Source organism: Grammomys surdaster, unplaced genomic scaffold (genome assembly GCF_004785775.1).
Source record: "Grammomys surdaster isolate TR1022 unplaced genomic scaffold, NIH_TR_1.0 243, whole genome shotgun sequence".
Lineage (NCBI taxonomy): Eukaryota > Metazoa > Chordata > Mammalia > Rodentia > Muridae > Grammomys > Grammomys surdaster.
In genome coordinates, this window is record NW_021604688.1 from 10,058,295 (window position 1) to 10,068,562 (window position 10,268).

Below are 10,268 nucleotides of genomic sequence, written 5' to 3' on the forward strand. Positions count from 1 at the left end.
GCTCAATCAGGCAGTCCAACCAGGGGAAGGATATCCAATTTCAGGCAACAGGAATGTAGTAAGAGACAGCGTCTCCCTTCAGTGTGATTAGTAGCAATGGTGACTTTCTTTCCTGCTTTATAATTGTCTATTTCTAGAGCAACTTTCAATTTGAGACTTAATATTTGTATTATTTTTCTTTTTTTTTGTTCCTAAGTTTTATTTATGAATTAATACAAAACACTGCAGAGCAATGAGTCTTAATCCTCTTCCTTGTCCTCCTCTTCATCCTGGTTAATCTGGAAGTAACACAGCTCATAGCTCTCGTTGCTGTTGGCGACAATACACAGCCAGTCTCGGAGGTTGTTCTTCTTCAAATACTTTTTGGTGAGATATTTCAAATACCTTTTGGGGAAAGGCACTTCGGAAGTGACAGTGATCTGGCTCTTGCACCGCTCGATGGTCACAACCCCTCCGCCAAGCGGGCTTTCCCATTCACCTTGATTCTTTCCTGGAGGAACTGCTCAAAATTGGCAGCGTCCATGATCCCATCTTCTACAGGGTGAGTGCAGTCAAGGGTGAATGTGAAAACTTGCTTATTTTTTTTTGCCCCCCTTGGCCACAAGCTTTTTCATAGGCACCATGGCTGCAGAGGAGGCAGGAATCTTGTATTATTTTTCTAACTCATTACATATCATGCTTTCATCAGCACAAAATTCTACCAAAGAAACATTTTATTGCATACTATTCATTCTATATACTTTGCATTTATTATAAAATAATTCACATTTTTTTAGCTTCTTAGGCTTCAAAGAAAAATTGAACAGAAAACAAAAAGTTCTGCCAGCCTCTACTTTGTCTTGCTTCTCCAATTAAGGACATACATCAGTGTGCCTCATTTATATTGGTATTAACATCAACACACAGTTAACATAGGTTTTCTCTTTACACTGTGCATTCTATGGGTTCTAACATAGTTCACTATGATAATATTGGAATATACTATTCAAAAGTATAGGATAAATATTTTTCCTACCATATATTTGAGTTTGGTCTACTTGTTTAAATATCTTCATTTTCTCCCAACCCTAATACTCAGTAATTTTCAGTCTGTAATTTTACCTTTCCTTGAGTATCCTTGGGTTGGAGTGTATAATATGTATCTTTCTCTTATCAGTTTCAAGGACTTGTGATGGGACTCTTTTTATTTTGAATAGCATTTCATTATCTGATGACTTCAGGTTGTTTATCCATTTTGATTATTCCCAAGACTTAGATATCATGGTGTGTTTGAGTGGAGGAGTTGTCATCATTTGTGCTCATTTTGTTATCTGCCCCTATGCCCTGGATATGCCCACTAATTTCAATCACTGTATGTGCTTCTCAGGCTGAAAAAGGAGGAGGTTAATTTTTATAAAGTTTCTTTCTCTAACGTCCGCTATGCGTGCTTATTGATCATGTCGGTGTGTACCCTGCCTTATATGTGGCTGTGTTGCTTTCTGTCTCATGCTTGCACTATGTGAAGCTGAGCTCTAGCATAATCATTAACTCTTGTATGCCAAAGATTGATGTACACCATGTTCTGTGTCTTGTCTGAATATCCTTACACACACACACACACACACACACATGCACACACACATCATCCTCATCATCTAACCTTTTCTTCATCCTTCCTCTGCCAGCCAACCTAGAATCTGCCAGCATGGCTAGACGCCACTGACACTGGATCAGGCGATGGAGTGAGCCAATGAGAAAGAGACAGCACCATATCTAGCTACCTGAGAGACAATGAGATGCTGGGAGGGGAGGTATAAATGTTTGCCTAGTTCCAGCAATAAACAAGTCTGCTTTTGCCACTTGCCTGATTCCTAGAGTTTGTGTTGTTGACTCTGTGCCTTCTAACCACTTGCCCCCTGCCCATGCTCCCATGGATCTTGTTTAGGGTGGCAAGAAACCTTCTAGAAACTGTATTGCATAATATACATCAGAGAAAGTGAGGATGCAGTTCTCACTTACAGACGAGAAAACTGAGGCACAAAACGATAAGCTGGAGCCTGTTTTCTGGTGCTTTCACCCCACATTCTGAATCCAACCTAGTGTACTCAGTTCTCCAGGAGCTTCTTTCACACAAGTGGTCAGCATCAGGGGCTGCAGCTGAACCTCTGATGGTGTCATGTCAGGTGAGTCAGAGCAACACATTTAATGACATCGCTGAGAAAACTTAAAAGCCTGCTATCAGCTGGGTCATAAGCAAAGGTTAATACTACAGTGTCATTACAGCCTTTTGCCACTTGCCCCAAACCACGGTGAGCTTCAAGAGCATCAGAAGGGTTCTATCAAAGGTTGGCTTAGGTCTGAGCAGGCAGCCAAGTTCAAAATGGAAAATTTGAGCCCAACATAAAGTTCAAAAACTTCTGTGAATCCCACATGACCCCCAGCCTGCCCTTGCTTACCAATTAAAATAAAAATACATTCAGTTAGTTTATATGAAAATGGTGTACAGGTTCTCATGCCAAAGATCTGATGACTGAATGCCACGTAGTCATAAAACAATCCTTCTCAAAGTACAGTGCTTGAAACAAGGGCACACTACTGTTCAAACTATTTCAAAGACTAGTCCTGACACTACTAAATATAAAATCCCCAAGGACCTATTGTATATATGCACTCCTACTGTGCACTATGCTTTTAATTTCATAATATATGCAGCTTTAAATTTAACATTTATTTTTAACACCTATATTTTAATGAAACATGAAACATAAAATGAAACTCCAGTCTGCCTTGTATGAGCATGAAGAAAAATCCTAATTACCTGTTTCAAAAGTGTGAAGCGCTTTCTAATTTTCCAGCAGCCAGCTTCCTTAGACAGCACTCGGTATTATAACTATTTATGCCAATTGTGCTATTTCATGCATAAAATTACCGCATTATTGTTGGAATAGATGCCAGAGAGATATCTAAGCAGGGCGCAATCACCTCGCTTTCTGTCAAATTGGACTCCTGAACACTATCATAAATTTTATTAGAAGGCAAGGGGCTAATGACAACCAATCAGGGCAAATGCTGATAAAATTGCCACATTTTACATTATAAAAACCAGATGATATTTTTGTCAAAGGTCCACCTTTTGTTTTATTAAGAATGCATCATGAAAACTATATTGTAGTCACATAAGGTACTTGGGCAAGCTGCTCCCTTTGCCCAGGATGGGGTGACATGCCTTTTGGGGTACCCTGGCAGAGATGTGTCTGGCAGCCTGTGCTCATCACTGCCTGATTAATGGTAATAAGATGGAGCAAAGCAACATGCATCCTCCACACCTGGGTACCATAGTTCAGTTGCAGGCAGCTTTATTCACTCAGGGTCCACTCTTCAGGAAACAAATATTAATGTTCCCCTGTTCTTAAGCCTTTTATTGTGCTATACAAATTGTTTTCGATTAACCTACAATTGAATTGGGAGAGTTAAATGGATTTTAGGACTCTTTTGCTTTTTCCTGAGGCATTACAGCCCAGTGGCAGATTATGAGGACACTGGAAAAGGAAAAGGAGTTCACAGCAGAACTACAGCTCTTTGCAGTGGTGCTGAGTTGTGTGTACCAAGAGTGGCAAATAGTTTTCATGATATGAAGATTAAGCGTGTGATTTTGAGCAAATATTTCAGTGACCTGAAATCCTAGTGGCATTTTTATTTCCTCTGAAATAGTGGTATGTGGCATGGCAGTCTCTGAGGTAACCTTTGAACTCTGAAAGTCCAATATTTTTTCCTACTACACCATGTACATAGACAGAGAGACAGACATGCATGCCTGTGTATACACACACACACACACACACACACGTGCAGCCTCTCTCTCATAACACACATGCATTCTCACTCAGACACAGAAACAGACACACACACACACACACACTTAGATAAATATGCAGTTCTCCTACCTTTGTTCCTATAGCCACTACTTACCTGAACTAGTATCAGAAGAAAACACTGTCCTTACCAGAATCAAGAGAGCATTGGCTGGGTGGTCTCACCTTTTGTTATTACTTTATTGAAGGCAGATAACCCTACAGGGTAACAAAGCCCTCTGTAATTAGCAGCTAGCAATATTAAAAGAAATTAGTCAGTTAACTGTCCTTTCCAACTGACAGGAAAGTAGCACAAGTTGTCAGTGTGTTTTATCTTTAGAATATGTCACAAGGCTATCAAGATAGAGGAGCAACTTCACCCTACTATGGTAAGTCTTACATGGTTTTGTAACTAACAAGATTTAAAATTCTCAAATGGAAATTTCAATGTCCCATTCTTCTGTGCATTCATAGTGCTCAACTCTAAGAAATCTTGACAATAATCTTAAAACCCAGTAGTTAGTGGTTATGGAGTGTAGAACATATGAAATTGGTGACTGACTTACTCCACAAAACATCACATGAATGCTGGCTTCCAAGTTAATGCTTTGAATTACTGTGGTGCTAGGGATTGACTCCAGAGCCTCGCATGTGCTTAGCATGTTCTGTTACTACTGAACTACATCCTCGACCCAGATGCCTGCTGCTAAAGCAGATAATGCACATTAGACAAAATCTCTCCAGTTTAAGTGTCTACTCATCAATCACCATAAGTCCAGCTTAAGAAGTTACATATTGGTGAGCAAATTTAGCTTGCCTTCCTCTTAGGACCAGCAATGGCAGATTATTTCATGTTGTTATATTTCATTTGTTAGAGCTATTAATTCTAACACTGTTAGAAATATTCCTAAAAGCATTGGGCTGCGTATTAACCAAATGAACTTGTTCATGACTAAATAATACATAAAAGTTATAGAAATCAAGTAATACACATTGTATATAGTAACAAATCCACAACTAATGGAGAGTGTCCATAATTTTGTGCTGAGTCATTTCTGTCATAGATGGTTCTGTGTCACAGAAACTGATAGCCATAGTGGTGGGTAGACACCAGACAAGCTACTCCCCTAGAGTAACACAAAACAGCAATGAGTACCTTTCACTCTTATGGAATTAGTGTCCACTCCTCCAGCCTTGTGCACCCACACAAAAGGACTATTTATGCAAAGATCTCATAGAGAACATAGGACAATAAAACACATGACTGTGTTCTCTCCACTAAGAGTCTCCCATATGCCAACTTCCCTCACCTAATTTTGATGCTATCAGTTTCTCAAGAGGAATATCAGCTCTGATCTAATGAATCTTAAATCTCCAAACTTAGAGTCCCCAGATTTTGTTTCTCAAGGTGGTCACTCCCTCTTCCATGAAGATACTATACCTCACAGCCTTCAGAGGAAGGGAGGTGCTCCCTCAATTTTCCAGCCAGCCAATCTTTACTGAGATTTATTTGACTGGGAACATAGATTGAAATATATTCACAGAGAAATACTCAGAAATTAGGGAAATCACAAGTTCAGTGAGCGAGAGAGAGCACGCACTCCCTAACTAAAATGGGAGCAATGGAGAGGCAGCACATTCTCATTATGAACACACAGTTGCCCATCCTCAGAAGATTTTCTAATGACCTAGGAATTGCTCCATTAGGGTTCCTTAATTATTCCCACAGTTCCTGGCACCTTTTTACCAGGCTTAAAAACAGAGTATGAATGATTCCAAAGTGCATTAACTACATCTGAAGTACCACACCGTTCAAGTGGAATACTGGTGTAATTCAAAGTAATGAACACTTAACTATGGATGTGGCAGAAGAATGGCTGCTTCTCTAAGGTCATATTGACCGTCAGATTGCCAGCTATTTATGCCTTGTCGTTAGAGAAAGATGTCTGGAGTAGTTCAGAGGGCTTAGGTCATGCTCTAAGGACAGCTATTGTTATAAGTTAACATTTTTAGTTTCTACTTTACTCCAGGTGTGAAAGTAGAATATTTAAAGACTCTAATTTACCCTGCACGTGAAGTGTATATATGATCTCTTACCCCTCTCAATCACTGCTTACATATAAGTGCTGGCCACCTCTGACACTTTGACAAGTTTTCAAACTTCACAGCCTTGCTAAATATGTGATCCTTTAATACCACTCCCACACTTCCTCCTCCAGATGCCTCTGTATCATCTCCCCAGCGATTCTTTGTTTCCTCCAACTCTCAGGTCAAAAGCTTCTTTTCATTATCATTGTTACACATATGTGTATATGTGTATGCAAAACAAATCTATTAATCACCTGATGAATAAGCTTTTCTTGTCTGTGTGTATATGGTTTCAGGGAATAGCACTTTGCATTGGACATCAAATTAAGGTGATCATCCATGGAAGAGGCTAATCTCCTGTAAGCAGGATTAGATACCTATTGCTCTTTGTCTATGGATGGGACTCCATAAAAATTTCCTTTTTCCCATTACTATGTCCATAGATTCTGTCATTGTTCGTGTCTTGTGACTCTAAGAAAGAATGTTTCATAGTGGATTTCCTGTTATTCTGACTTTTTAAGTATGTACCTGCCATCAAAAGGGAAGCTATCAGTACAGCCTGAGCTCTGAAGTTGCTTAGAATCTAGATGAAACTAACCTAATAAGATGTTTAAAATAATAACACAGTTTAAAATAAATTACATCTGAAAAGTCATAAGAACTTGGCAAATGAGTACATCTGAGAGCAGTTGAATCAAGAAATAAGAGTATCTTGTGAGCTGTGGGCAGAAATGTGATCGAATTTGTGTTCTCTTGTCATGAGAGTGGGCTCCATGTGCTCAGTGGGAATCAACTCTCCTCACTTGTCACCTTTGCATTCTTGTTCCCCTTTCTCAGGACCCAAATGCCAGTCTTCTGATTGAAAAAATGGAAAAAGAAAAAAGAAAGAATAAACAAACAGAACAAGCAAAAAGACAACTTGTCAGATGAACCCATTGCTTATAAAACTGTTGTATCCACAACTTATAGGGGATTCATGTGTGAGGAAAGTGACTTCTGTCATGGAAGCTGTGGGCAGGGCATGATGCCAGGTGAAGAGACATGGAAGTCTGGACAGAGCCATTGTAAAATGAGGCTTGTTTCCATTTTGAGGAGAGATTTTTAGATAATACTTTAAATTTTCGAGTTGAGCTATAAGTGATAAATGTTTTAACATTTTGAAGAATGTTAATGGAGGATATGAATAAAATAGATGACAGGCAGGTGAGGTTAAAGAAATACAGAACTGTTAGCAATTTCAAGAAAGAAAGAAAACACAATAGGTATTTTATTAAAAGAATTTGGATGAAGATGGGCTTACAGAAGGAAAGCAGGCAATGTGGACAGTTTGTGCGTGGGAGCGTGACAATAGGTGATATATTTATGTATCCCATGGCCAGCATTTCTATAAAGTTACTTTGTGATCTCATGAGGCCTCAGGCGTAACAACATAACATTTGAATTCTCAATAGACTAGAAGTTTCATGACTCTATACACATGCTGATTACATGAAACCTTGGTAATAAACTCAGGGCCAGTATATCTTAAAATCCTGATGGGTTTATAACCTCACCATCTACTCGTGCCCATTTATTATCTTTTATATAAAAATCAGACATCTTGAGTTGTCTCTGATGCTGTATCTAAGTGTTTGAAAGCAGTAGGGTTTGGGCCACAGAGCCTTTTTTTGAGACAGAATATAATGCAAGAGATCAGCAAAGCAATAAAAGGGTCTGAGAGTTCCATCCCAAGGAAATGAAATTCAGTTAAAATACAATGCCAAGATTTTTTAATAAAGGGATTGAAGTTTGCAGCTCCTGTCCTTGAAGATTGTAGCACTAGATGAGACTTTGTAATGCAGACCTTCAATAGGAAGGGGAGGGATATGGGAAAAAAGAAGAGTAATAAATCTCTAAAATTTGACAAGTGACAGATCTTTGCCTGGTTAGCTGGTTATGCAAAGATTGTAGTAGATCTTTCTGTCATTCATAATTTTTCTTCTTCATAAGAATTTTATCATACTTAAATGACACAGAGGAGGGCCCTCCTATATTTTCCTAGCAGAAGAGAACGAGTTTTAGGTGAGCAATAAGCAAGTGATATTTCTAATATTTTGTAAAGACAATATTTTATAATTGTCTCCAAATAAGAGGTTTGGACACACACATTTATCTTCATGTTTCAGAATACAGTAATAAGCAATTAAAATGAAAGATCAATTTTTCTGGGTTCAGATTCCATTTTGGAATACGTGTACTAAGTTTAAATTCAAGTAAACTAACAAGGTGGTACCTTGCTCCAGTTCCCAGGCTACGCCCTGCATCTCCAGGTTATTCCCCCAATAAATCCAGCATCTAGCACCAGTCTCTAGATTACTTCCCCAACAAATCTGCACCTGGAGGTTACAAGCCTGTCCTTGACCCTAACTTCCTAACAACCACCAAACATTGGGACAGCAGAAGTTAAGTTAAGTTAAGAAGTTAAGTTTATTGTTTGGCTCCCAGCACCAGCCAATTATGGTTAAGGCCAGAGTAGCCACCCAATTAGATATTTGCCAGGCTAGAGATACTCAGCCCTCACTTGCCATTTTCTATAAAATGGCACCCAGTTCACAGCTTTTCTCCTCCGTTAGCATCCTGTGGGTTAGTTGTGAGTTAAGTGAACTCCAGGTTGTAAATAAAGACCCTGGTGTGATTGCATCAGATCTTCTCCTAATTGGTCTTTTAGGGTTCACAAACGCTTCCTTGGTACCTTAAAAGAACATGGCATACACTATTAAGTTAAATGTTTGAAGTATAATCAGTTCTCCTTTTCTAATTCTCTTCTTGTCTTAGATATTGCCTGTACTTTTTTTCTCCCTTCTGTTTCTCTCTTCCCCTTCCCCCGTCTCTCATACTTTGTGCTGTTTCTTCTTTTCATCCTGGGGAGAGACCAAGTCTTTTAAGTTCAGACTCCATTTTAGAGAACCTGACCTATGTTTGAATTCAGGTAAACTAACAGACCGGTGCCTAGCATTTGTTTCCAAGTTACCGCTCAACAAAACCAGAGCCTAGTTCCAGTTTCTAAGCTAACCCACAAGATTTTCTGTTTCCTGGTTAATCTCCCCAACAAATCCAGTCATTTCTAGGTTAATCCCTAACAAGCCTGCCTGGGCCTAATACCCACAATGCAGAGGGAAGCAGAAGTTAAGTTTATGGATTGGCTCCCGACACCAGCCAATTATGCTAAAAGCCATAGTAGCTCTCCAATTAGATGCTTGCCAGGCTAGAAACACTTACCCCCATTTGCTGCTTTCTATAACATCTTACCCTGATAGATGTTCAGGGCTCCTCTCCACCAAAACTGTCCTGCAGGTCAGAGGTGGTAGGCTGTGCGGCCCACACTATCTCAAATAAAGGCCCTGATGTGATTGCATTGGATCGGCTCCTGTCTGGTCTTTTGGGGTTCACTAACACTTTCCTTGAACTACACTGGTGCCCCACTTCCTATGACTGTACATCATCAGGTATTTTTTGTGTTGGCCCTCAGAAGTCGACATAATTTTCTTATTTTGAGGGAAAAAAAGTAAAAGGGTGGCTTTGCTTAGCCACTTAACAAGCATTTCCTTTTAATCTACTTTTAAAAAGTTGTAAAATCAAGACAATCAAGCAAATGAGCAAAAATTTTTAATGTGGCATAAACTAAAGGATGAGGAAATGTGTCGAGGTGTTACTAGAGTTTATACAAAGAAAGATTATTAGCATAGCAAAGAGACAGACAACGAACTGGCTTTAAGCTACTAGCACAATCTTTATGAATAACTGACACTAAAGGTTTTCAGTATGTGTGAAAATATAGGACATGAATATAGAAGGAAGACTATTTCAGAAGAAAGGTATTAGTATGAGGAGGCAGACATTATCAGGGTGAATGTGGCCAAAGTACATAATAAACCTGAAGAAAAAAATGCCATTATGAAGCCTTTCATTTCACATAATGAGTGCAGCTAATACTTTAAAGATAATTAGCTTCCAAGCTTAAGTTTCTACTATAGGATTAGAAAGGTCTCCTGAGAGTCCTGCCCCTGCAGTCCTTGACTTTATGTAGGAAGTTACCTATTTATCTTCTGTAGCACATTGTTTATGCAGCAACACATTTTTTAAGTAAGGGAAAAAAACAGTAACCTAATGGTATATAAAGAGAAATTATATGAGCAAGCTGGCAAGCAACTGTAGAGTATTAGCAGAGAAGACACGTGCAAACACACTCGGTACATCACAGTTAAAGCTTCTTTATTATATCAGCTATGAGAATAATGATTTTAGAATTAAATATTCAGTCTCTTAAATTTAGTTATCCATTTAGAGTTTCATGTCCATCTTTGAGAATTC

At 38.9% G+C, this 10,268-nt stretch overlaps 1 pseudogene; it reads right to left on the reverse strand.

The window, feature by feature from the left end:
- Positions 1 to 239: 239 nt before the first annotated feature.
- On the reverse strand, positions 240 to 623 carry LOC114627189 (annotated as a pseudogene).
- Between the last annotated feature and the right edge of the window lie 9,645 nt (positions 624 to 10,268).